General features: G+C 50.1%; 32 non-coding genes and 4 pseudogenes across 32 annotated transcripts; 12 read left to right on the forward strand and 24 right to left on the reverse strand.

Annotated features, from left to right (window-relative positions):
• Positions 1–107: 107 nt before the first annotated feature.
• On the reverse strand, positions 108–270 carry LOC135028252 (U1 spliceosomal RNA). Its single transcript, XR_010224601.1, has one exon. It is a non-coding gene; the product is annotated as a U1 spliceosomal RNA (small nuclear RNA).
• Positions 271–412: 142 nt separating this feature from the next.
• LOC135028189 (U1 spliceosomal RNA) lies at positions 413–576 on the reverse strand. Its single transcript, XR_010224539.1, has one exon. It is a non-coding gene; the product is annotated as a U1 spliceosomal RNA (small nuclear RNA).
• A 674-nt stretch (positions 577–1,250) lies between these two features.
• Positions 1,251–1,413, reverse strand: LOC135028299 (U1 spliceosomal RNA). The gene has a single exon (XR_010224647.1). It is a non-coding gene; the product is annotated as a U1 spliceosomal RNA (small nuclear RNA).
• A 152-nt stretch (positions 1,414–1,565) lies between these two features.
• LOC135028211 (U1 spliceosomal RNA) lies at positions 1,566–1,729 on the reverse strand. The gene has a single exon (XR_010224561.1). It is a non-coding gene; the product is annotated as a U1 spliceosomal RNA (small nuclear RNA).
• Positions 1,730–2,403: 674 nt separating this feature from the next.
• On the reverse strand, positions 2,404–2,566 carry LOC135028253 (U1 spliceosomal RNA). Its single transcript, XR_010224602.1, has one exon. It is a non-coding gene; the product is annotated as a U1 spliceosomal RNA (small nuclear RNA).
• Positions 2,567–2,718: 152 nt separating this feature from the next.
• Positions 2,719–2,882, reverse strand: LOC135028198 (U1 spliceosomal RNA). The gene has a single exon (XR_010224547.1). It is a non-coding gene; the product is annotated as a U1 spliceosomal RNA (small nuclear RNA).
• A 699-nt stretch (positions 2,883–3,581) lies between these two features.
• LOC135028379 (U1 spliceosomal RNA) lies at positions 3,582–3,716 on the reverse strand (annotated as a pseudogene).
• Positions 3,717–3,868: 152 nt separating this feature from the next.
• On the reverse strand, positions 3,869–4,032 carry LOC135028212 (U1 spliceosomal RNA). Its single transcript, XR_010224562.1, has one exon. It is a non-coding gene; the product is annotated as a U1 spliceosomal RNA (small nuclear RNA).
• Positions 4,033–4,706: 674 nt separating this feature from the next.
• LOC135028347 (U1 spliceosomal RNA) lies at positions 4,707–4,869 on the reverse strand. Its single transcript, XR_010224679.1, has one exon. It is a non-coding gene; the product is annotated as a U1 spliceosomal RNA (small nuclear RNA).
• A 152-nt stretch (positions 4,870–5,021) lies between these two features.
• LOC135028428 (U1 spliceosomal RNA) lies at positions 5,022–5,185 on the reverse strand. The gene has a single exon (XR_010224738.1). It is a non-coding gene; the product is annotated as a U1 spliceosomal RNA (small nuclear RNA).
• Positions 5,186–6,963: 1,778 nt separating this feature from the next.
• LOC135028160 (U1 spliceosomal RNA) lies at positions 6,964–7,127 on the forward strand. Its single transcript, XR_010224512.1, has one exon. It is a non-coding gene; the product is annotated as a U1 spliceosomal RNA (small nuclear RNA).
• A 152-nt stretch (positions 7,128–7,279) lies between these two features.
• LOC135028326 (U1 spliceosomal RNA) lies at positions 7,280–7,442 on the forward strand. The gene has a single exon (XR_010224669.1). It is a non-coding gene; the product is annotated as a U1 spliceosomal RNA (small nuclear RNA).
• A 674-nt stretch (positions 7,443–8,116) lies between these two features.
• Positions 8,117–8,280, forward strand: LOC135028213 (U1 spliceosomal RNA). The gene has a single exon (XR_010224563.1). It is a non-coding gene; the product is annotated as a U1 spliceosomal RNA (small nuclear RNA).
• A 152-nt stretch (positions 8,281–8,432) lies between these two features.
• Positions 8,433–8,568, forward strand: LOC135028370 (U1 spliceosomal RNA; annotated as a pseudogene).
• A 698-nt stretch (positions 8,569–9,266) lies between these two features.
• On the forward strand, positions 9,267–9,430 carry LOC135028199 (U1 spliceosomal RNA). Its single transcript, XR_010224548.1, has one exon. It is a non-coding gene; the product is annotated as a U1 spliceosomal RNA (small nuclear RNA).
• A 152-nt stretch (positions 9,431–9,582) lies between these two features.
• On the forward strand, positions 9,583–9,745 carry LOC135028255 (U1 spliceosomal RNA). Its single transcript, XR_010224604.1, has one exon. It is a non-coding gene; the product is annotated as a U1 spliceosomal RNA (small nuclear RNA).
• Positions 9,746–10,419: 674 nt separating this feature from the next.
• LOC135028214 (U1 spliceosomal RNA) lies at positions 10,420–10,583 on the forward strand. Its single transcript, XR_010224564.1, has one exon. It is a non-coding gene; the product is annotated as a U1 spliceosomal RNA (small nuclear RNA).
• Positions 10,584–10,735: 152 nt separating this feature from the next.
• Positions 10,736–10,898, forward strand: LOC135028300 (U1 spliceosomal RNA). The gene has a single exon (XR_010224648.1). It is a non-coding gene; the product is annotated as a U1 spliceosomal RNA (small nuclear RNA).
• Positions 10,899–11,572: 674 nt separating this feature from the next.
• Positions 11,573–11,736, forward strand: LOC135028190 (U1 spliceosomal RNA). The gene has a single exon (XR_010224540.1). It is a non-coding gene; the product is annotated as a U1 spliceosomal RNA (small nuclear RNA).
• Positions 11,737–11,878: 142 nt separating this feature from the next.
• On the forward strand, positions 11,879–12,041 carry LOC135028256 (U1 spliceosomal RNA). The gene has a single exon (XR_010224605.1). It is a non-coding gene; the product is annotated as a U1 spliceosomal RNA (small nuclear RNA).
• Positions 12,042–12,715: 674 nt separating this feature from the next.
• Positions 12,716–12,879, forward strand: LOC135028150 (U1 spliceosomal RNA). The gene has a single exon (XR_010224502.1). It is a non-coding gene; the product is annotated as a U1 spliceosomal RNA (small nuclear RNA).
• A 152-nt stretch (positions 12,880–13,031) lies between these two features.
• Positions 13,032–13,194, forward strand: LOC135028277 (U1 spliceosomal RNA). Its single transcript, XR_010224626.1, has one exon. It is a non-coding gene; the product is annotated as a U1 spliceosomal RNA (small nuclear RNA).
• Positions 13,195–14,042: 848 nt separating this feature from the next.
• LOC135028351 (U1 spliceosomal RNA) lies at positions 14,043–14,178 on the reverse strand (annotated as a pseudogene).
• A 152-nt stretch (positions 14,179–14,330) lies between these two features.
• Positions 14,331–14,494, reverse strand: LOC135028430 (U1 spliceosomal RNA). Its single transcript, XR_010224740.1, has one exon. It is a non-coding gene; the product is annotated as a U1 spliceosomal RNA (small nuclear RNA).
• Positions 14,495–15,168: 674 nt separating this feature from the next.
• On the reverse strand, positions 15,169–15,331 carry LOC135028359 (U1 spliceosomal RNA). Its single transcript, XR_010224687.1, has one exon. It is a non-coding gene; the product is annotated as a U1 spliceosomal RNA (small nuclear RNA).
• A 152-nt stretch (positions 15,332–15,483) lies between these two features.
• LOC135028151 (U1 spliceosomal RNA) lies at positions 15,484–15,647 on the reverse strand. Its single transcript, XR_010224503.1, has one exon. It is a non-coding gene; the product is annotated as a U1 spliceosomal RNA (small nuclear RNA).
• Positions 15,648–16,321: 674 nt separating this feature from the next.
• Positions 16,322–16,484, reverse strand: LOC135028233 (U1 spliceosomal RNA). The gene has a single exon (XR_010224582.1). It is a non-coding gene; the product is annotated as a U1 spliceosomal RNA (small nuclear RNA).
• A 151-nt stretch (positions 16,485–16,635) lies between these two features.
• Positions 16,636–16,799, reverse strand: LOC135028195 (U1 spliceosomal RNA). The gene has a single exon (XR_010224544.1). It is a non-coding gene; the product is annotated as a U1 spliceosomal RNA (small nuclear RNA).
• A 674-nt stretch (positions 16,800–17,473) lies between these two features.
• Positions 17,474–17,636, reverse strand: LOC135028302 (U1 spliceosomal RNA). The gene has a single exon (XR_010224650.1). It is a non-coding gene; the product is annotated as a U1 spliceosomal RNA (small nuclear RNA).
• Positions 17,637–17,788: 152 nt separating this feature from the next.
• Positions 17,789–17,952, reverse strand: LOC135028215 (U1 spliceosomal RNA). The gene has a single exon (XR_010224565.1). It is a non-coding gene; the product is annotated as a U1 spliceosomal RNA (small nuclear RNA).
• Positions 17,953–18,653: 701 nt separating this feature from the next.
• Positions 18,654–18,789, reverse strand: LOC135028343 (U1 spliceosomal RNA; annotated as a pseudogene).
• Positions 18,790–18,941: 152 nt separating this feature from the next.
• LOC135028371 (U1 spliceosomal RNA) lies at positions 18,942–19,105 on the reverse strand. The gene has a single exon (XR_010224693.1). It is a non-coding gene; the product is annotated as a U1 spliceosomal RNA (small nuclear RNA).
• Positions 19,106–19,779: 674 nt separating this feature from the next.
• Positions 19,780–19,942, reverse strand: LOC135028271 (U1 spliceosomal RNA). The gene has a single exon (XR_010224621.1). It is a non-coding gene; the product is annotated as a U1 spliceosomal RNA (small nuclear RNA).
• Positions 19,943–20,094: 152 nt separating this feature from the next.
• LOC135028152 (U1 spliceosomal RNA) lies at positions 20,095–20,258 on the reverse strand. Its single transcript, XR_010224504.1, has one exon. It is a non-coding gene; the product is annotated as a U1 spliceosomal RNA (small nuclear RNA).
• A 674-nt stretch (positions 20,259–20,932) lies between these two features.
• Positions 20,933–21,095, reverse strand: LOC135028257 (U1 spliceosomal RNA). Its single transcript, XR_010224607.1, has one exon. It is a non-coding gene; the product is annotated as a U1 spliceosomal RNA (small nuclear RNA).
• Positions 21,096–21,247: 152 nt separating this feature from the next.
• On the reverse strand, positions 21,248–21,411 carry LOC135028384 (U1 spliceosomal RNA). Its single transcript, XR_010224703.1, has one exon. It is a non-coding gene; the product is annotated as a U1 spliceosomal RNA (small nuclear RNA).
• Positions 21,412–23,324: the final 1,913 nt, after the last annotated feature.

Raw genomic sequence — 23,324 nt, forward strand, 5'->3', positions numbered from 1 at the left:
GGAGGAGAAGTCAGGATAGTGCACAAGGGTATAGAAGGGAGCGGCTGAAGAAAAGAGAAGTGGAAACAGACAGCAAACTAGGCTGGAGAGAGACCTGAGACAAAGAGATCTGAATTATACGAGAGCCGACCAGGGGAAACACAAATTATGCAGTCAAGTTTCCCACATTTGGGGAAATCGCAGGGGCAGCACACCCAGAGTGCAATGGGTGAGCCTTGCCCTGGGAGAAGCACCTTCATGATCATAGTATCTCACCTGGCAGGTAAGTAGGAGTTGGGCTAGAGCTGGGGAGGGTCTCTGCTCGGGCACCCCCCTGTCAAGTGAAGGAGATCCAACTGAGGCAGCACAAGGGAACTCTCAAAAGAAGAACAAGGCTCTGAAACAAAGAAATCTGACTTTTACCAGAGCTGACCAGAGGAAAACACAAACACAGTCCCCCACTACCACAAATAAAGCAGTCGAGTTTCCCACATTTGGGGAAATCACAGGGGTCAGCATACCCAGAATGCAATGAATGAACCTCACCCTGGGAGAATAATCTTCATGACCATGGTATCTCCTATGCAAAATAAGTATGATTTGGGATAGAGCTGGGGAGGGCCGCTGCTCAGGCACATCTCTGTCAAGTTAAGGAGATTCAACTGAGGCAGCACAAGGGAACTCTCATCTAGGGACAACAACTGCAGGGAGAACACATATTTTCAGATGAACATGGGAGGGCAGACGGCTGCCTAATACTGAAGCACCCCCAAACAACAAACCAAATGCAACAACTAGTGCAAGCATTCCTGGGGGAAGGCCTGCCGCAGATGGATTTGCATATGGTGATGTCATCCAAGCAGTGGGTCAAAGTTGGCTTCAACCCTCGTCTGCATATGAAAACAGAAAAGGGGCGTGCAGGGCATGGTGGCCTTTTGCTGCGCTTGTCTGACCCCTAGTTTGCATTAAACACCTCCACCCTTCTTCGGTGTGGGGCTCATGTTGGCTATGCCCCAGCCCCTGAAGCATTCAAGCTGATTTCTTGCAGCAGCTTGGCACTGCAACAGCTCCAGAGCTGCTCTGTAAGGCAAGTAAAAGGGTGTGGGCCCTGCAGCACTACCTGTAGTTTGCATTGTGCATTGGAAGGCACAAAGTAAGCAGACGGGAGGAGAAGTCAGGATAGTGCACAAGGGTATAGAAGGGAGCGGCTGAAGAAAAGAGAAGTGGAAACAGACAGCAAACTAGGCTGGAGAGAGACCTGAGACAAAGAGATCTGAATTATACGAGAGCCGACCAGGGGAAACACAAATTATGCAGTCAAGTTTCCCACATTTGGGGAAATCGCAGGAGCAGCACACCCAGAGTACAATGGGTGAGCCTTGCCCTGGGAGAAGCACCTTCATGATCATAGTATCTCACCTGGCAGGTAAGTAGGAGTTGGGCTAGAGCTGGGGAGGGTCGCTGCTCGGGTACCCCCCTGTAAAGTGAAGGAGATCCAACTGAGGCAGCACAAGGGAACTCTCGAAAGAAGAACAAGGCTAAAGGAAAATCTGAGACAAAGAAATCTGACTTTTACCAGAGCTGACCAGAGGAAAGCACAAACACAGTCTCCCACTACCACAAATAATGCAGTCAAGTTTCCCACATTTGGGGAAATCACAGGGGTCAGCATACCCAAAATGCAATGAATGAACCTCACCCTGGGAGAAAAATCTTCATGACCATGGTATCTCCTATGCAAAATAAGTATGATTTGGAATAGGGCTGGGGAGGGCCGCTGCTCATGCACATCTCTGTCAAGTAAAGGAGATTCAACTGAGGCAGCACAAGGGAACTCTCATCTTGGGACAACAACTGCAGGGAGAACATATATTTTCAGATGAACATGGGAGGGCAGAAGGCTGCCTAATACTGAAGCACCCCCAAACAACAAACCAAATGCAACAACTAGTGCAAGCATTCCTGGGGGAAGGCCTGCCGCAGATGGATTTGCATATGGTGATGTCATCCAAGCAGTGGGTCAAAGTTGGCTTCAACCCTCGTCTGCATATGAAAAGAGAAAAGGGGCGTGCAGGGCATGGTGGCCTTTTGCGGCGCTTGGCTGACCCCTAGTTTGCATTAAACACCTCCACCCTCCTTTGGTGTGGGGCTCATGTTGGCTATGCCCCAGCCCCTGAAGCATTCAAGCTGATTTCTTGCAGCAGCTGGGCACTGTAACAGCTCCAGAGCTGCTCTGTAAGGCAAGTAAAAGGGTCTGGGCCCTGCAGCACTACCTGTAGATCGCATTGTGCGTTGGAAGGCACAAAGTAAGCAGACAGGAGGAGAAGTCAGGATAGTGCGCAAGGGCATAGAAGGGAGCGGCTCAAGAAAAGAGAAGTGGAAACAGACAGCAAACTAGGCTGGAGAGAGACCTGAGACAAAGAGATCTGAATTATACGAGAGCCGACCAGGGGAAACACAAATTATGCAGTCAAGTTTCCCACATTTGGGGAAATCGCAGGGGCAGCACACCCAGAGTGCAATGGGTGAGCCTTGCCCTGGGAGAAGCACCTTCATGATCATAGTATCTCACCTGGCAGGTAAGTAGGAGTTGGGCTAGAGCTGGGGAGGGTCGCTGTTCGGGCACCCCCCTGTCAAGTGAAAGAGATCCAACTGAGGCAGCACAAGGGAACTCTCGAAAGAAGAACAAGGCTAGAGGAAGATCTGAGACAAAGAAATCTGACTTTTTCCAGAGCTGACCAGAGGAAAGCACAAACACAGTCCCCCACTACCACAAATAATGCAGTCGAGTTTCCCACATTTGGGGAAATCACAGGGGTCAGCATACCCAGAATGCAATGAATGAACCTCACCTTGGGAGAACAATCTTCATGACCATGGTATCGCCTATGCAAAATAAGTATGATTTGGGATAGGGCTGGGGAGGGCCGCTGCTCAGGCACATCTCTGTCAAGTAAAGGAGATTCAACTGAGGCAGCACAAGGGAACTCTCATCTGGGGACAACAACTGCAGGGAGAACACATATTTTCAGATGAACATGTGAGGGCAGAAGGCTGCCTAATACTGAAGCACCCCCAAACAACAAACCAAATGCAACAACTAGTGCAAGCATTCCTGGGGGAAGGCCTGCAGCAGATGGATTTGCATATGGTGATGTCATCCAAGCAGTGGGTCAAAGTTGGCTTCAACCCTCGTCTGCATATGAAAAGAGAAAAGGGGCGTGCAGGGCATGGCGGCCTTTTGCAGCGCTTGGATGACCCCTAGTTCGCATTACACACCTCCACCCTCCTTCGGTGTGGGGCTCATGTTGGCTATGCCCCAGCCCCTGAAGCATTCAAGCTGATTTCTTGCAGCAGCTGGGCACTGTAACTGCTCCAGAGCTACTCTGTAAGGCAAGTAAAAGGGTGTGGGCCCTGCAGCACTACCTGTAGTTCGCATTGTGCGTTGGAAGGCACGAAGTAAGCAGACGGGAGAAGTCAGGATAGTGCGCAAGGGCATAGAAGGGAGCGGCTCAAGAAAAGAGAAGTGGAAACAGACAGCAAACTAGGCTGGAGAGAGACCTGAGACAAAGAGATCTGAATTATACGAGAGCCGACTAGGGGAAACACAAATTATGCAGTCACGTTTCCCACATTTGGGGAAATCGCAGGAGCAGCACACCCAGAGTGCAATGGTTGAACCTTGCCCTGGGAGAAGCACCTTCATGATCATAGTATCTCACCTGGCAGGTAAGTAGGAGTTGGGCTAGAGCTGGGGAGGGTCGCTGCTCGGGTTCCCCCCTGTGAAGTGAAGGAGATCCAACTGAGGCAGCACCAGGGAACTCTCGAAAGAAGAACAAGGCTAGAGGAAGATCTGAGACAAAGAAATCTGACTTTTACCAGAGCTGACCAGAGGAAAGCACAAACACAGTCTCCCACTACCACAAATAATGCAGTCAAGTTTCCCACATTTGGGGAAATCACAGGGGTCAGCATACCCAAAATGCAATGAATGAACCTCACCCTGGGAGAAAAATCTTCATGACCATGGTATCTCCTATGCAAAATAAGTATGATTTGGAATAGGGCTGGGGAGGGCCGCTGCTCATGCACATCTCTGTCAAGTAAAGGAGATTCAACTGAGGCAGCACAAGGGAACTCTCATCTTGGGACAACAACTGCAGGGAGAACATATATTTTCAGATGAACATGGGAGGGCAGAGGACTGCCTAATACTGAAGCACCCCCAAACAACAAACCAAATGCAACAACTAGTGCAAGCATTCCTGGGGGAAGGCCTGCCGCAGATGGATTTGCATATGGTGATGTCATCCAAGCAGTGGGTCAAAGTTGGCTTCAACCCTCGTCTGCATATGAAAAGAGAAAAGGGGCGTGCAGGGCATGGTGGCCTTTTGCGGCGCTTGGCTGACCCCTAGTTTGCATTAAACACCTCCACCCTCCTTTGGTGTGGGGCTCATGTTGGCTATGCCCCAGCCCCTGAAGCATTCAAGCTGATTTCTTGCAGCAGCTGGGCACTGTAACAGCTCCAGAGCTGCTCTGTAAGGCAAGTAAAAGGGTGTGGGCCCTGCAGCACTACCTGTAGTTCGCATTGTGCGTTGGAAGGCACAAAGTAAGCAGACAGGAGGAGAAGTCAGGATAGTGCGCAAGGGCATAGAAGTAAGCGGCTCAAGAAAAGAGAAGTGGAAACAGACAGCAAACTAGGCTGGAGAGAGATCTGAGACAAAGAGATCTGAATTATACGAGAGCCGACCAGGGGAAACACAAATTATACAGTCAAGTTTCCCACATTTGGGGAAATCGCAGGAGCAGCACACCCAGAGTGCAATGGGTTTGCCTTGCCCTGGGAGAAGCACCTTCATGATCATAGTATCTCACCTGGCAGGTAAGTAGGAGTTGGGCTAGAGCTGGGGAGGGTCGCTGCTAGGGTACCCCCCTGTAAAGTGAAGGAGATCCAATTAAGGCAGCACAAGGGAACTCTCGAAAGAAGAACAAGGCTAGAGGAAAATCTGAGACAAAGAAATCTGACTTTTACCAGAGCTGACCAGAGGAAAGCACAAACACAGTCCCCCACTACCACAAATAATGCAGTTGAGTTTCCCACATTTGGGGAAATCACAGGGGTCAGCATACCCAAAATGCAATGAATGAACCTCACCCTGGGAGAAAAATCTTCATGACCATGGTATCTCCTATGCAAAATAAGTATGATTTGGAATAGGGCTGGGGAGGGCCGCTGCTCATGCACATCTCTGTCAAGTAAAGGAGATTTAACTGAGGCAGCACAAGGGAACTCTCATCTGGGGACAACAACTGCAGGGAGAACACATATTTTCAGATGAACATGGGAGGGCAGAAGGCTGCCTAATACTGAAGCACCCCCAAACAACAAACCAAATGCAACAACTAGTGCAAGCATTCCTGGGGGAAGTTCTGCAGAAGACGGATTTGCATACGGTGATGTCATCCAAGCAGTGGGTCAAAGTTGGCTTCAACCCTCATCTGCATATGAAAAGAGAAAAGGGGCGTGCAGGGCATGGCGGCCTTTTGCGGTGCTTGGATGACCCCTAGTTCGCATTAAACACCTCCACCCTCCTTTGGTGTGGGGCTCATGTTGGCCATGCCCCATCCCCTGGAGCATTCAAGCTGATTTCTTGCAGCAGCTGGGCACTGTAACAGCTCCAGAGCTGCTCTGTAAGGCAAGTAAAAGGGTGTGGGCCCTGCAGCACTACCTGTAGTTTGCATTGTGCATTGGAAGGCACAAAGTAAGCAGACGGGAGGAGAAGTCAGGATAGTGCACAAGGGTATAGAAGGGAGCGGCTGAAGAAAAGAGAAGTGGAAGCCTTGCCCCCGGACTAAGAGAAAAGAATGCCCTTGCGCACTATCCTGACTTCTCCTCCCGTCTGCTTAATTTGTGCCTTCCAACGCACAATGCGAACAACAGGTGGTGCTGCAGGGCCCACACACTTTTACTTGCCTTACAGAACAGCTCTGGAGCTGTTACAGTGCCCAGCTGCTGCAAGAAATCAGCTTGAATGCATCAGGGGATGGGGCATGGCCAACATGAGCCCCACACCAAAGGAGGGTGGGGGTGTTTAATGCGAACTAGGGGTCATCCAAGCACTGCAAAAGGCCGCCATGCCCTGCATGCCCCTTTTCTCTTTTCATATGCAGATGAGGGTTCCAGTCAACTTTGGCCCACTGCTTGGATTTACATCACCGTATGCAAATCCGTCTGCTGCAGACCTTCCCCCAGGAGTGCTTGTACTAGTTGTTGCATATGGGCCCTCATTCCGAGTCGTTCGCTCTGTAAATTTCATCGCATCGCAGTGAAATTCTGCTTAGTACGCATGCGCAATATTCGCACTGCGACTGCGCCAAGTAATTTTACAATGAAGAAAGTATTTTTACTCACGGCTTTTTCTTCGCTCCGGCGATCGTAATGTGATTGACAGGAAATGGGTGTTACTGGGCGGAAACAGGCCGTTTTATGGGCGTGTGGGAAAAAACGCTACAGTTTCCGGAAAAAACGCAGGAGTGGCCGGAGAAACGGGGGAGTGTCTGGGCGAACTCTGGGAGTGTTTGTGACGTCAAACCAGGAACGACAAGCACTGAACTGATCGCAGATGCAGAGTAAGTCTGAAGCTACTCTGAAACTGCTAAGTAGTTTGTAATCGCAATATTGCGAATACATCGGTCGCAATTTTAAGAAGCTAAGATTCACTCCCAGTAGGCGGCGGCTTAGCGTGTGTAACTCTGCTAAAATCGCCTTGCGAGCGATCAACTCGGAATGAGGGCCATGGTTTGATATTTGATGGTGCTTCAGTATTAGGCAGCCTTCCGCCCTCCCATGTTCATCTGAAAAGATGTGGTCTCCCTGCAGTTGTTGTCCCCAGATGAGAGTTCCCTTGTGCTGCCTCAGTTGAATCTCCTTTACTTGACAGAGATGTGCCTGAGCAGCGGCCCTCACCAGCCCTATCCCAAATCATACTTATTTTGCATAGGAGATACCATGGTCATGAAGATTGTTCTCCCAGGGTTAGGTTCATTCATTGCATTCTGGGTATGCTGACCCCTGTGATTTCCCCAAATGTGGGAAACTCGACTGCATTATTTGTGGTAGTGGGGGACTGTGTTTGTGCTTTCCTCTGGTCAGCTCTGGTAAAAGTCAGATTTCTTTGTCTCAGATTTTCCTCTAGCCTTGTTCTTCTTTCGAGAGTTCCCTTGTGCTGCCTTAATTGGATCTCCTTCACTTTACAGGGGGGTACCCTAGCAGCGACCCTCCCCAGCTCTAGCCCAACTCCTACTTACCTGCCAGGTGAGATACTATGATCATGAAGGTGCTTCTCCCAGGGCAAGGCTAACCCATTGCACTCTGGGTGTGCTGCTCCTGCGATTTCCCCAAATGTGGGAAACTTGACTGTATAATTTGTGTTTCCCCTGGTCGGCTCTCGTATAATTCAGATCTCTTTGTCTCAGATCTCTCTCCAGCCTAGTTTGCTGTCTGTTTCCACTTCTCTTTTCTTGAGCCGCTTACTTCTATGCCCTTGCGCACTATCCTGACTTCTCCTCCTGTCTGCTTACTTTGTGCCTTCCAACGCACAATGCGAACTACAGGTAGTGCTGCAGGGCCCACACCCTTTTACTTGCCTTACAGAGCAGCTCTGGAGCTGTTACAGTGCCCAGCTGCTGCAAGAAATCAGCTTGAATGCTTCAGGGGCTGGGGCATAGCCAACATGAGCCCCACACCAAAGGAGGGTGGAGGTGTTTAATGCAAACTAGGGGTCAGCCAAGCGCCGCAAAAGGCCACCATGCCCTGCACGCCCCTTTTCTCTTTTCATATGCAGACGAGGGTTGAAGCCAACTTTGACCCACTGCTTGGATGACATCACCATATGCAAATCCATCTGCGGCAGGCCTTCCCCCAGGAATGCTTGCACTAGTTGTTGCATTTGGTTTGTTGTTTGGGGGTGCTTCAGTATTAGGCAGTCCTCTGCCCTCCCATGTTCATCTGAAAATATATGTTCTCCCTGCAGTTGTTGTCCCAAGATGAGAGTTCCCTTGTGCTGCCTCAGTTGAATCTCCTTTACTTGACAGAGATGTGCATGAGCAGCGGCCCTCCCCAGCCCTATTCCAAATCATACTTATTTTGCATAGGAGATACCATGGTCATGAAGATTTTTCTCCCAGGGTGAGGTTCATTCATTGCATTTTGGGTATGCTGACCCCTGTGATTTCCCCAAATGTGGGAAACTTGACTGCATTATTTGTGGTAGTGGGAGACTGTGTTTGTGCTTTCCTCTGGTCAGCTCTGGTAAAAGTCAGATTTCTTTGTCTCAGATCTTCCTCTAGCCTTGTTCTTCTTTTGAGAGTTCCCTGGTGCTGCCTCAGTTGGATCTCCTTCACTTCACAGGGGGGAACCCGAGCAGCGACCCTCCCCAGCTCTAGCCCAACTCCTACTTACCTGCCAGGTGAGATACTATGATCATGAAGGTGCTTCTCCCAGGGCAAGGCTCAACCATTGCACTCTGGGTGTGCTGCTCCTGCGATTTCCCCAAATGTGGGAAACGTGACTGCATAATTTGTGTTTCCCCTCGTCGGCTCTCGTATAATTCAGATCTCTTTGTCTCAGGTCTCTCTCCAGCCTAGTTTGCTGTCTGTTTCCACTTCTCTTTTCTTGAGCCGCTCCCTTCTATGCCCTTGCGCACTATCCTGACTTCTCCCGTCTGCTTACTTCGTGCCTTCCAACGCACAATGCGAACTACAGGTAGTGCTGCAGGGCCCACACCCTTTTACTTGCTTTACAGAGTAGCTCTGGAGCAGTTACAGTGCCCAGCTGCTGCAAGAAATCAGCTTGAATGCTTCAGGGGCTGGGGCATAGCCAACATGAGCCCCACACCGAAGGAGGGTGGAGGTGTGTAATGCGAACTAGGGGTCATCCAAGCGCTGCAAAAGGCCGCCATGCCCTGCACGCCCCTTTTCTCTTTTCATATGCAGACGAGGGTTGAAGCCAACTTTGACCCACTGCTTGGATGACATCACCATATGCAAATCCATCTGCTGCAGGCCTTCCCCCAGGAATGCTTGCACTAGTTGTTGCATTTGGTTTGTTGTTTGGGGGTGCTTCAGTATTAGGCAGCCTTCTGCCCTCACATGTTCATCTGAAAATATGTGTTCTCCCTGCAGTTGTTGTCCCCAGATGAGAGTTCCCTTGTGCTGCCTCAGTTGAATCTCCTTTACTTGACAGAGATGTGCCTGAGCAGCGGCCCTCCCCAGCCCTATCCCAAATCATACTTATTTTGCATAGGCGATACCATGGTCATGAAGATTGTTCTCCCAAGGTGAGGTTCATTCATTGCATTCTGGGTATGCTGACCCCTGTGATTTCCCCAAATGTGGGAAACTCGACTGCATTATTTGTGGTAGTGGGGGACTGTGTTTGTGCTTTCCTCTGGTCAGCTCTGGAAAAAGTCAGATTTCTTTGTCTCAGATCTTCCTCTAGCCTTGTTCTTCTTTCGAGAGTTCCCTTGTGCTGCCTCAGTTGGATCTCTTTCACTTGACAGGGGGGTGCCCGAACAGCGACCCTCCCCAGCTCTAGCCCAACTCCTACTTACCTGCCAGGTGAGATACTATGATCATGAAGGTGCTTCTCCCAGGGCAAGGCTCACCCATTGCACTCTGGGTGTGCTGCCCCTGCGATTTCCCCAAATGTGGGAAACTTGACTGCATAATTTGTGTTTCCCCTGGTCGGCTCTCGTATAATTCAGATCTCTTTGTCTCAGGTCTCTCTCCAGCCTAGTTTGCTGTCTGTTTCCACTTCTCTTTTCTTGAGCCGCTCCCTTCTATGCCCTTGCGCACTATCCTGACTTCTCCTCCTGTCTGCTTACTTTGTGCCTTCCAACGCACAATGCGATCTACAGGTAGTGCTGCAGGGCCCAGACCCTTTTACTTGCCTTACAGAGCAGCTCTGGAGCTGTTACAGTGCCCAGCTGCTGCAAGAAATCAGCTTGAATGCTTCAGGGGCTGGGGCATAGCCAACATGAGCCCCACACCAAAGGAGGGTGGAGGTGTTTAATGCAAACTAGGGGTCAGCCAAGCGCCGCAAAAGGCCACCATGCCCTGCACGCCCCTTTTCTCTTTTCATATGCAGACGAGGGTTGAAGCCAACTTTGACCCACTGCTTGGATGACATCACCATATGCAAATCCATCTGCGGCAGGCCTTCCCCCAGGAATGCTTGCACTAGTTGTTGCATTTGGTTTGTTGTTTGGGGGTGCTTCAGTATTAGGCAGCCTTCTGCCCTCCCATGTTCATCTGAAAATATATGTTCTCCCTGCAGTTGTTGTCCCAAGATGAGAGTTCCCTTGTGCTGCCTCAGTTGAATCTCCTTTACTTGACAGAGATGTGCATGAGCAGCGGCCCTCCCCAGCCCTATTCCAAATCATACTTATTTTGCATAGGAGATACCATGGTCATGAAGATTTTTCTCCCAGGGTGAGGTTCATTCATTGCATTTTGGGTATGCTGACCCCTGTGATTTCCCCAAATGTGGGAAACTTGACTGCATTATTTGTGGTAGTGGGAGACTGTGTTTGTGCTTTCCTCTGGTCAGCTCTGGTAAAAGTCAGATTTCTTTGTCTCAGATTTTCCTTTAGCCTTGTTCTTCTTTCGAGAGTTCCCTTGTGCTGCCTCAGTTGGATCTCCTTCACTTTACAGGGGGGTACCCGAGCAGCGACCCTCCCCAGCTCTAGCCCAACTCCTACTTACCTGCCAGGTGAGATACTATGATCATGAAGGTGCTTCTCCCAGGGCAAGGCTCACCCATTGTACTCTGGGTGTGCTGCTCCTGCGATTTCCCCAAATGTGGGAAACTTGACTGCATAATTTGTGTTTCCCCTGGTCGGCTCTCGTATAATTCAGATCTCTTTGTCTCAGGTCTCTCTCCAGCCTAGTTTGCTGTCTGTTTCCACTTCTCTTTTCTTCAGCCGCTCCCTTCTATACCCTTGTGCACTATCCTGACTTCTCCTCCCGTCTGCTTACTTTGTGCCTTCCAATGCACAATGCAAACTACAGGTAGTGCTGCAGGGCCCACACCCTTTTACTTGCCTTACAGAGCAGCTCTGGAGCTGTTGCAGTGCCAAGCTGCTGCAAGAAATCAGCTTGAATGCTTCAGGGGCTGGGGCATAGCCAACATGAGCCCCACACCGAAGAAGGGTGGAGGTGTTTAATGCAAACTAGGGGTCAGACAAGCGCAGGAAAAGGCCACCATGCCCTGCACGCCCCTTTTCTGTTTTCATATGCAGACGAGGGTTGAAGCCAACTTTGACCCACTGCTTGGATGACATCACCATATGCAAATCCATCTGCGGCAGGCCTTCCCCCAGGAATGCTTGCACTAGTTGTTGCATTTGGTTTGTTGTTTGGGGGTGCTTCAGTATTAGGCAGCCGTCTGCCCTCCCATGTTCATCTGAAAATATGTGTTCTCCCTGCAGTTGTTGTCCCTAGATGAGAGTTCCCTTGTGCTGCCTCAGTTGAATCTCCTTAACTTGACAGAGATGTGCCTGAGCAGCGGCCCTCCCCAGCTCTATCCCAAATCATACTTATTTTGCATAGGAGATACCATGGTCATGAAGATTATTCTCCCAGGGTGAGGTTCATTCATTGCATTCTGGGTATGCTGACCCCTGTGATTTCCCCAAATGTGGGAAACTCGACTGCTTTATTTGTGGTAGTGGGGGACTGTGTTTGTGTTTTCCTCTGGTCAGCTCTGGTAAAAGTCAGATTTCTTTGTTTCAGAGCCTTGTTCTTCTTTTGAGAGTTCCCTTGTGCTGCCTCAGTTGGATCTCCTTCACTTGACAGGGGGGTGCCCGAGCAGAGACCCTCCCCAGCTCTAGCCCAACTCCTACTTACCTGCCAGGTGAGATACTATGATCATGAAGGTGCTTCTCCCAGGGCAAGGCTCACCCATTGCACTCTGGGTGTGCTGCCCCTGCGATTTCCCCAAATGTGGGAAACTTGACTGCATAATTTGTGTTTCCCCTGGTCGGCTCTCGTATAATTCAGATCTCTTTGTCTCAGGTCTCTCTCCAGCCTAGTTTGCTGTCTGTTTCCACTTCTCTTTTCTTCAGCCGCTCCCTTCTATACCCTTGTGCACTATCCTGACTTCTCCTCCCGTCTGCTTACTTTGTGCCTTCCAATGCACAATGCAAACTACAGGTAGTGCTGCAGGGCCCACACCCTTTTACTTGCCTTACAGAGCAGCTCTGGAGCTGTTACAGTGCCCAGCTGCTGCAAGAAATCTGCTTGAATGCTTCAGGGGATGGGGCATGGCCAACATGAGCCCCACACCAAAGGAGGGTGGAGGTGTTTAATGCGAACTAGGGGTCATCCAAGCACCGCAAAAGGCCGCCATGCCCTGCACGCCCCTTTTCTCTTTTCATATGCAGATGAGGGTTGAAGCCAACTTTGACCCACTGCTTGTATGACATCACCGTATGCAAATCCGTCTTCTGCAGAACTTCCCCCAGGAATGCTTGCACTAGTTGTTGCATTTGGTTTGTTGTTTGGGGGTGCTTCAGTATTAGGCAGCCTTCTGCCCTCCCATGTTCATCTGAAAATATGTGTTCTCCCTGCAGTTGTTGTCCCCAGATGAGAGTTCCCTTGTGCTGCCTCAGTTGAATCTCCTTTACTTGACAGAGATGTGCCAGAGCAGCGGCCCTCCCCAGCCCTATTCCAAATCATACTTATTTTGCATAGGAGATACCATGGTCATGAAGATTGTTCTCCCAGGGTGAGGTTCATTCATTGCATTTTGGGTATGCTGACCCCTGTGATTTCCCCAAATGTGGGAAACTCAACTGCATTATTTGTGGTAGTGGGGGACTGTGTTTGTGCTTTCCTCTGGTCAGCTCTGGTAAAAGTCAGATTTCTTTGTCTCAGATTTTCCTCTTGCCTTGTTCTTCTTTCGAGAGTTCCCTTGTGCTGCCTCAGTTGGATCTCCTTCACTTGACAGGGGGGTACCCGAGCAGCGACCCTCCCCAGCTCTAGCCCAACTCCTACTTACCTGCCAGGTGAGATACTATGATCATGAAGGTGCTTCTCCCAGGGCAAGGCTCACCCATTGCACTCTGGGTGTGCTGCTCCTGCGATTTCCCCAAATGTGGGAAACTTGACTGCATAATTTGTGTTTCCCCTGGTCGGCTCTCGTATAATTCAGATCTCTTTGTCTCTCTCCAGCCTAGTTTGCTGTCTGTTTCCACTTCTCTTTTCTTCAGCCGCTCCCTTCTATACCCTTGTGCACTATCCTGACTTCTCCTCCCGTCTGCTTACTTTGTGCCTTCCAATGCACAATGCAAACTACAGGTAGTGCTGCAGGGCCCACACCCTTTTACTTGCCTTACAGAGCAGCTCTGGAGCTGTTACAGTGCCCAGCTGCTGCAAGAAATCAGCTTGAATGCTTCAGGGGCTGGGGCATAGCCAACATGAGCCCCACACCGAAGGAGGGTGGAGGTGTTTAATGCAAACTAGGGGTCGGTCAAGCGCCGCAAAAGGCCACCATGCCCTGCACGCCCCTTTTCTGTTTTCATATGCAGACGAGGGTTGAAGCCAACTTTGACCCACTGCTTGGATGACATCACCATATGCAAATCCATCTGCGGCAGGCCTTCCCCCAGGAATGCTTGCACTAGTTGTTGCATTTGGTTTGTTGTTTGGGGGTGCTTCAGTATTAGTCAGCCTTCTGCTCCACCCTCCTTTGGTGTGGGGCTCATGTTGGCCATGTCCCATCCCCTGAAGCATTCAAGCAGATTTCTTGCAGCAGCTGGGCACTGTAACAGCTCCAGAGCTGCTCTGTAAGGCAAGTAAAAGGGTGTGGGCCCTGCAGCACTACCTGTAGTTTGCATTGTGCATTGGAAGGCACAAAGTAAGCAGACGGGAGGAGAAGTCAGGATAGTGCACAAGGGTATAGAAGGGAGCGGCTGAAGAAAAGAGAAGTGGAAACAGACAGCAAACTAGGCTGGAGAGAGACCTGAGACAAAGAGATCTGAATTATACGAGAGCCGACGAGGGGAAACACAAATTATGCAGTCAAGTTTCCCACATTTGGGGAAATCGCAGGAGCAGCACACCCAGAGTACAATGGGTGAGCCTTGCCCTGGGAGAAGCACCTTAATGATCATAGTATCTCACCTGGCAGGTAAGTAGGAGTTGGGCTAGAGCTGGGGAGGGTCGCTGCTCGGGTACCCCCCTGTAAAGTGAAGGAGATCCAACAAAGGCAGCACAAGGGAACTCTCGAAAGAAGAACAAGGCTAGAGGAAAATGTGAGACAAAGAAATCTGACTTTTACTAGAGCTGACCAGAGGAAAGCACAAACACAGTCCCCCACTACCACAAATAATGCAGTTGAGTTTCCCACATTTGGGGAAATCACAGGGGTCAGCATACCCAAAATGCAATGAATGAACCTCACCCTGGGAGAAAAATCTTCATGACCATGGTATCTCCTATGCAAAATAAGTATGATTTGGAATAGGGCTGGGGAGGGCCGCTGCTCATGCACATCTCTGTCAAGTAAAGGAGATTCAACTGAGGCAGCACAAGGGAACTCTCATCTGGGGACAACAACTGCAGGGAGAACATATATTTTCAGATGAACATGGGAGGGCAGAAAGCTGCCTAATACTGAAGCACCCCCAAACAACAAACCAAATGCAACAACTAGTGCAAGCATTCCTGGGGGAAGGCCTGCCGCAGATGGATTTGCATATGGTGATGTCATCCAAGCAGTGGGTCAAAGTTGGCTTCAACCCTCGTCTGCATATGAAAAGAGAAAAGGGGCGTGCAGGGCATGGTGGCCTTTTGCGGCACTTGGCTGACCCCTAGTTTGCATTAAACACCTCCACCCTCCTTTGGTGTGGGGCTCATGTTGGCTATGCCCCAGCCCCTGAAGCATTCAAGCTGATTTCTTGCAGCAGCTGGGCACTGTAACAGCTCCAGAGCTGCTCTGTAAGGCAAGTAAAAGGGTGTGGGCCCTGCAGCACTACCTGTAGTTCGCATTGTGCGTTGGAAGGCACAAAGTAAGCAGACAGGAGGAGAAGTCAGGATAGTGCGCAAGGGCATAGAAGGGAGCGGCTCAAGAAAAGAGAAGTGGAAACAGACAGCAAACTAGGCTGGAGAGAGACCTGAGACAAAGAGATCTGAATTATACGAGAGCCGACCAGGGGAAACACAAATTATGCAGTCAAGTTTCCCACATTTGGGGAAATCGCAGGAGCAGCACACCTAGAGTGCAATGGGTGAGCCTTGCCCTGGGAGAAGCACCTTCATGATCATAGTATCTCACCTGGCAGGTAAGTAGGAGTTGGGCTAGAGCTGGGGAGGATCGCTGCTCGGGTACCCCCCTGTAAACTGAAGGAGATCCAACTGAGGCAGCACAAGGGAACTCTCGAAAGAAGAACAAGGCTAGAGGAAAATCTGAGACAAAGAAATCTGACTTTTACCAGAGCTGACCAGAGGAAAGCACAAACACAGTCCCCCACTACCACAAATAATGCAGTCAAGTTTCCCACATTTGGGGAAATCACAGGGGTCAGCATACCCAAAATGCAATGAATGAACCTCACCCTGGGAGAACAATCTTCATGACCATGGTATCTCCTATGCAAAATAAGTATGATTTGGAATAGGGCTGGGGAGGGCCGCTGCTCATGCACATCTCTGTCAAGTAAAGGAGATTCAACTGAGGCAGCACAAGGGAACTCTCATCTGGGGACAACAACTGCAGGGAGAACACATATTTTCAGATGAACATGGGAGGGCAGAAGGCTGCCTAATACTGAAGCACCCCCAAACAACAAACCAAATGCAACAACTAGTGCAAGCATTCCTGGGGGAAGTTCTGCAGAAGACGGATTTGCATACGGTGATGTCATCCAAGCAGTGGGTCAAAGTTGGCTTCAACCCTCATCTGCATATGAAAAGAGAAAAGGAGCGTGCAGGGCATGGCGGCCTTTTGCGGTGCTTGGATGACCCCTAGTTCGCATTAAACACCTCCACCCTCCTTTGGTGTGGGGCTCATGTTGGCCATGCCCCATCCCCTGAAGCATTCAAGCTGATTTCTTGCAGCAGCTGGGCACTGTAACATCTCCAGAGCTGCTCTGTAAGGCAAGTAAAAGGGTGTGGGCCCTGCAGCACTACCTGTAGTTTGCATTGTGCATTGGAAGGCACAAAGTAAGCAGACGGGAGGAGAAGTCAGGATAGTGCACAAGGGTATAGAAGGGAGCGGCTGAAGAAAAGAGAAGTGGAAACAGACAGCAAACTAGGTTGGAGAGAGACCTGAGACAAAGAGATCTGAATTACACGAGAGCCGACCAGGGGAAACACAAATTATGCAGTCAAGTTTCCCACATTTGGGGAAATCGCAGGGGCAGCACACCCAGAGTGCAATGGGTGAGCCTTGCCCTGGGAGAAGCACCTTCATGATCATAGTATCTCACCTGGCAGGTAAGTAGGAGTTGGGCTAGAGCTGGGGAGGGTCTCTGCTTGGGCACCCCCCTGTCAAGTGAAGGAGATCCAACTGAGGCAGCACAAGGGAACTCTCGAAAGAAGAACAAGGCTAGAGGAAGATCTGAACAAAGAAATCTGACTTTTACCAGAGCTGACCAGAGGAAAACACAAACACAGTCCCCCACTACCACAAATAAAGCAGTCGAGTTTCCCACATTTGGGGAAATCACAGGGGTCAGCATACCCATAATGCAATGAATGAACCTCACCCTGGGAGAATAATCTTCATGACCATGGTATCTCCTATGCAAAATAAGTATGATTTGGGATAGAGCTGGGGAGGGCCGCTGCTCAGGCACATCTCTGTCAAGTAAAGGAGATTCAACTGAGGCAGCACAAGGGAACTCTCATCTGGGGACAACAACTGCAGGGAGAACACATATTTTCAGATGAACATGGGAGGGCAGAAGGCTGCCTAATACTGAAGCACCCCCAAACAACAAACCAAATGCAACAACTAGTGCAAGCATTCCTGGGGGAAGTTCTGCAGAAGACGGATTTGCATACGGTGATGTCATCCAAGCAGTGGGTCAAAGTTGGCTTCAACCCTCATCTGCATATGAAAAGAGAAAAGGGGCGTGCAGGGCATGGCGGCCTTTTGCGGTGCTTGGATGACCCCTAGTTCGCATTAAACACCTCCACCCTCCTTTGGTGTGGGGCTCATGTTGGCCATGCCCCATCCCCTGAAGCATTCAAGCTGATTTCTTGCAGCAGCTGGGCACTGTAACAGCTCCAGAGCTGCTCTGTAAGGCAAGTAAAAGGGTGTGGGCCCTGCAGCACTACCTGTAGTTTGCATTGTGCATTGGAAGGCACAAAGTAAGCAGACGGGAGGAGAAGTCAGGATAGTGCACAAGGGTATAAAAGGGAGCGGCTGAAGAAAAGAGAAGTGGAAACAGACAGCAAACTAGGCTGGAGAGAGACCTGAGACAAAGAGATCTGAATTATACGAGAGCCGACCAGGGGAAACACAAATTATGCAGTCAAGTTTCCCACATTTGGGGAAATCGCAGGAGCAGCACACCCAGAGTACAATGGGTGAGCCTTGCCCTGGGAGAAGCACCTTCATGATCATAGTATCTCACCTGGCAGGTAAGTAGGAGTTGGGCTAGAGCTGGGGAGGGTCGCTGCTCGGGTACCCCCCTGTAAAGTGAAGGAGATCCAACTGAGGCAGCACAAGGGAACTCTCGAAAAAAGAACAAGGCTAAAGGAAAATCTGAGACAAAGAAATCTGACTTTTACCAGAGCTGACCAGAGGAAAGCACAAACACAGTCTCCCACTACCACAAATAATGCAGTCAAGTTTCCCACATTTGGGGAAATCACAGGGGTCAGCATACCCAAAATGCAATGAATGAACCTCACCCTGGGAGAAAAATCTTCATGACCATGGTATCTCCTATGCAAAATAAGTATGATTTGGAATAGGGCTGGGGAGGGCCGCTGCTCATGCACATCTCTGTCAAGTAAAGGAGATTCAACTGAGGCAGCACTAGGGAACTCTCATCTTGGGACAACAACTGCAGGGAGAACATATATTTTCAGATGAACATGGGAGGGCAGAAGGCTGCCTAATACTGAAGCACCCCCAAACAACAAACCAAATGCAACAACTAGTGCAAGCATTCCTGGGGGAAGGCCTGCCGCAGATGGATTTGCATATGGTGATGTCATCCAAGCAGTGGGTCAAAGTTGGCTTCAACCCTCGTCTGCATATGAAAAGAGAAAAGGGGCGTGCAGGGCATGGTGGCCTTTTGCGGCGCTTGGCTGACCCCTAGTTTGCATTAAACACCTCCACCCTCCTTTGGTGTGGGGCTCATGTTGGCTATGCCCCAGCCCCTGAAGCATTCAAGCTGATTTCTTGCAGCAGCTGGGCACTGTAACAGCTCCAGAGCTGCTCTGTAAGGCAAGTAAAAGGGTGTGGGCCCTGCAGCACTACCTGTAGTTTGCATTGTGCATTGGAAGGCACAAAGTAAGCAGACGGGAGGAGAAGTCAGGATAGTGCACAAGGGTATAGAAGGGAGCGGCTGAAGAAAAGAGAAGTGGAAACAGACAGCAAACTAGGCTGGAGAGAGACCTGAGACAAAGAGATCTGAATTATACGAGAGCCGACGAGGGGAAACACAAATTATGCAGTCAAGTTTCCCACATTTGGGGAAATCGCAGGAGCAGCACACCCAGAGTGCAATGGTTGAGCCTTGCCCTGGGAGAAGCACCTTCATGATCATAGTATCTCACCTGGCAGGTAAGTAGGAGTTGGGCTAGAGCTGGGGAGGGTCGCTGCTCGGGTTCCCCCCTGTGAAGTGAAGGAGATCCAACTGAGGCAGCACCAGGGAACTCTCGAAAGAAGAACAAGGCTAGAGGAAGATCTGAGACAAAGAAATCTGACTTTTACCAGAGCTGACCAGAGGAAAGCACAAACACAGTCCCCCACTACCACAAATAATGCAGTCGAGTTTCCCACATTTGGGAAAATCACAGGGGTCAGCATACCCAGAATGCAATGAATGAACCTCACCCTGGGAGAACAATCTTCATGACCATGGTATCTCCTATGCAAAATAAGTATGATTTGGGATAGGGCTGGTGAGGGCAGCTGCTCAGGCACATCTCTGTCAAGTAAAGGAGATTCAACTGAGGCAGCACAAGTGAACTCTCATCTGGGGACAACAACTGCAGGGAGACCACATCTTTTCAGATGAACATGGGAGGGCGGAAGGCTGCCTAATACTGAAGCACCATCAAATATCAAACCATATGCAACAACTAGTACAAGCACTCCTGGGGGAAGGTCTGCAGCAGACGGATTTGCATACGGTGATGTTATCCAAGCAGTGGGCCAAAGTTGACTGGAACCCTCATCTGCATATGAAAAGAGAAAAGGGGCATGCAGGGCATGGCGGCCTTTCGCAGTGCTTGGATGACCCCTAGTTCGCATTAAACACCTCCCCCCTCCTTTGGTGTGGGGCTCATGTTGGCCATGCCCCATCCCCTGAAGCATTCAAGCTGATTTCTTGCAGCAGCTGGGCACTGTAACAGCTCCAGAGCTGCTCTGTAAGGCAAGTAAAAGGGTGTGGGCCCTGCAGCACTACCTGTAGTTTGCATTGTGCATTGGAAGGCACAAAGTAAGCAGACGGGAGGAGAAGTCAGGATAGTGCACAAGGGTATAGAAGGGAGCGGCTGAAGAAAAGAGAAGTGGAAACAGACAGCAAACTAGGCTGGAGAGAGACCTGAGACAAATAGATCTGAATTATACGAGAGCCGACCAGGGGAAACACAAATTATGCAGTCAAGTTTCCCACATTTGGGGAAATCGCAGGGGCAGCACACCCAGAGTGCAATGGGTGAGCCTTGCCCTGGGAGAAGCACCTTCATGATCATAGTATCTCACCTGGCAGGTAAGTAGGAGTTGGGCTAGAGCTGGGGAGGGTCGCTGCTCGGGTACCCCCCTGTCAAGTGAAGGAGATCCAACTGAGGCAGCACAATGGAACTCTCGAAAGAAGAACAAGGCTAGAGGAAAATCTGAGACAAAGAAATCTGACTTTTACCAGAGCTGACCAGAGGAAAGCACAAACACAGTCCCCCACTACCACAAATAATGCAGTCAAGTTTCCCACATTTGGGGAAATCACAGGGGTCAGCATACCCAAAATGCAATGAATGAACCTCACCCTGGGAGAACAATCTTCATGACCATGGTATCTCCTATGCAAAATAAGTATGATTTGGAATAGGGCTGGGGAGGGCCGCTGCTCATGCACATCTCTGTCAAGTAAAGGAGATTCAACTGAGGCAGCACAAGGGAACTCTCATCTGGGGACAACAACTGCAGGGAGAACACATATTTTCAGATGAACATGGGAGGGCAGAAGGCTGCCTAATACTGAAGCACCCCCAAACAACAAACCAAATGCAACAACTAGTGCAAGCATTCCTGGGGGAAGTTCTGCAGAAGACGGATTTGCATACGGTGATGTCATCCAAGCAGTGGGTCAAAGTTGGCTTCAACCCTCATCTGCATATGAAAAGAGAAAAGGGGCGTGCAGGGCATGGCGGCCTTTTGCGGTGCTTGGATGACCCCTAGTTCGCATTAAACACCTCCACCCTCCTTTGGTGTGGGGCTCATGTTGGCCATGCCCCATCCCCTGAAGCATTCAAGCTGATTTCTTGCAGCAGCTGGGCACTGTAACAGCTCCAGAGCTGCTCTGTAAGGCAAGTAAAAGGGTGTGGGCCCTGCAGCACTACCTGTAGTTTGCATTGTGCATTGGAAGGCACAAAGTAAGCAGACGGGAGGAGAAGTCAGGATAGTGCACAAGGGTATAGAAGGGAGCGGTTGAAGAAAAGAGAAGTGGAAACAGACAGCAAACTAGGCTGGAGAGAGACCTGAGACAAAGAGATCTGAATTATACGAGAGCCGACCAGGGGAAACACAAATTATGCAGTCAAGTTTCCCACATTTGGGGAAATCGCAGGGGCAGCACACCCAGAGTGCAATGGGTGAGCCTTGCCCTGGGAGAAGCACCTTCATGATCATAGTATCTCACCTGGCAGGTAAGTAGGAGTTGGGCTAGAGCTGGGGAGGGTCGCTGTTCGGGCACCCCCCTGTCAAGTGAAAGAGATCCAACTGAGGCAGCACAAGGGAACTCTCGAAAGAAGAACAAGGCTAGAGGAAGATCTGAGACAAAGAAATCTGACTTTTACCAGAGCTGACCAGAGGAAAGCACAAACACAGTCCCCCACTACCACAAATAATGCAGTCGAGTTTCCCACATTTGGGAAAATCACAGGGGTCAGCATACCCAGAATGCAATGAATGAACCTCACCCTGGGAGAACAATCTTCATGACCATGGTATCTCCTATGCAAAATAAGTATGATTTGGGATAGGGCTGGTGAGGGCCGCTGCTCAGGCACATCTCTGTCAAGTAAAGGAGATTCAACTGAGGCAGCACAAGGGAACTCTCATCTGGGGACAACAACTGCAGGGAGACCACATCTTTTCAGATGAACATGGGAGGGCGGAAGGCTGCCTAATACTGAAGCACCATCAAATATCAAACCATATGCAACAACTAGTACAAGCACTCCTTGGGGAAGGTCTGCAGCAGACGGATTTGCATACGGTGATGTTATCCAAGCAGTGGGCCAAAGTTGACTGGAACCCTCATCTGCATATGAAAAGAGAAAAGGGGCATGCAGGGCATGGCGGCCTTTTGCAGTGCTTGGATGACCCCTAGTTCGCATTAAACACCCCCACCCTCCTTTGGTGTGGGGCTCATGTTGGCCATGCCCCATCCCCTGAAGCATTCAAGCTGATTTCTTGCAGCAGCTGGGCACTGTAACAGCTCCAGAGCTGTTCTGTAAGGCAAGTAAAAGGGTGTGGGCCCTGCAGCACCACCTGTTGTTCGCATTGTGCGTTGGAAGGCACAAATTAAGCAGACGGGAGGAGAAGTCAGGATAGTGCGCAAGGGCATACTTTTCTCTTAGTCCGGGGGCAAGGCTTCAAAATGGGGTCTGCAACGGAGGAGACACAGGGGGCGTGGTCACAGCAGCTTTTCTCTACAGCCTGCACCAGCAGGAGCCTACACCATTTTTTATGATCACGCTGAACTGCAGTGCGACTGCAATTACAGCATGGTCAAGAAGGGAGGCGTCATGCTGGGTGGCCATGCCCTGTCACTGTGCAGGAGCCAGCACAGCTCACACACTAGTCCCCGGGTGCAGCCCCCAACCCCCGGGACACCCGGAGCAACAAAATGTAGATTCAGGCCACCAGGCCACGCCCCTACCTATGAAACCATGCCTCCTTTTTACCATTGCGCTGTTTATCTGCGCGCACTGCATTACAATCTCCCTCGCCACCTTTCTGGGTGTCACCAGTGATAGTGACACCTCTGCCATGCTTGTAGCAGCTGGTCCTAAGATCTACGCCTCAAGCCCTGAGTGTTTGCCCTTGTGACTTGTTGATCATCATAGCGAAGCAGATGCTTACAGAAAACTGCAGGGGCTTAGATTGAAAATAAAAAAATTGATGGGTATAAGGTAGAGAGGAGCGGGTTCGGTTCTCCGAGAACCGAATTCCCCACGAACTCCACGTGGTTTACACTGGTCCGAGGCAGGCTCGGTTGTTCCCGCCTGACTCGGAAAACCTGAACAAGGGAAAATGTCATCATCCCGCTGTCGGATTCTTGCGAGATTCGGATTCCATATAAAGAGCTGCGCGTTGCTGCCATTTTTACTCGTGCATTGAAGAGAGAGCGGAGAGGACGTGGCAGTGTTCTCTCAGTGGAAATCTCAATATCAGTGCTCAGTATCAGTGGTTACTTATTGCTGCTCAGTAATACTAGTAGTGTGTCTCTCCTGCTCAGTGTCAGTTCTCAGTAGTATCCTCATCAGTGCTCAGTATCACTGCTCATTGTCTTGTGCTGCATTGTGGTGCTCAGCATACTACAGTACATTACTAATAGTCCAGTGCTGCATCTTGCTGCTCAGTGTCAGTTCTAGTATCCTCATCAGTGCTCACTATCACTGCTCATTGCATTGTGGTGTTCTGTATACTACAGTAACATAGTAATATAGTATATATAGAGGAGCGGGTTCGGTTCTCCGAGAACCGAATTCCCGACGAACTCCACGTGGTTTACACTGGTCCGTGGCAGGCTCGGTTGTTCCCGCCTGACTCGGAAAACCTGAACAAGGGAAAATGTCATCATCCCGCTGTCGGATTCTCGCGAGATTCGGATTCCATATAAAGAGCTGCGCGTTGCCGCCATTTTTACTCGTGCATT

This window comes from Pseudophryne corroboree, unplaced genomic scaffold (assembly GCF_028390025.1).
Source record: "Pseudophryne corroboree isolate aPseCor3 unplaced genomic scaffold, aPseCor3.hap2 scaffold_475, whole genome shotgun sequence".
NCBI lineage: Eukaryota > Metazoa > Chordata > Amphibia > Anura > Myobatrachidae > Pseudophryne > Pseudophryne corroboree.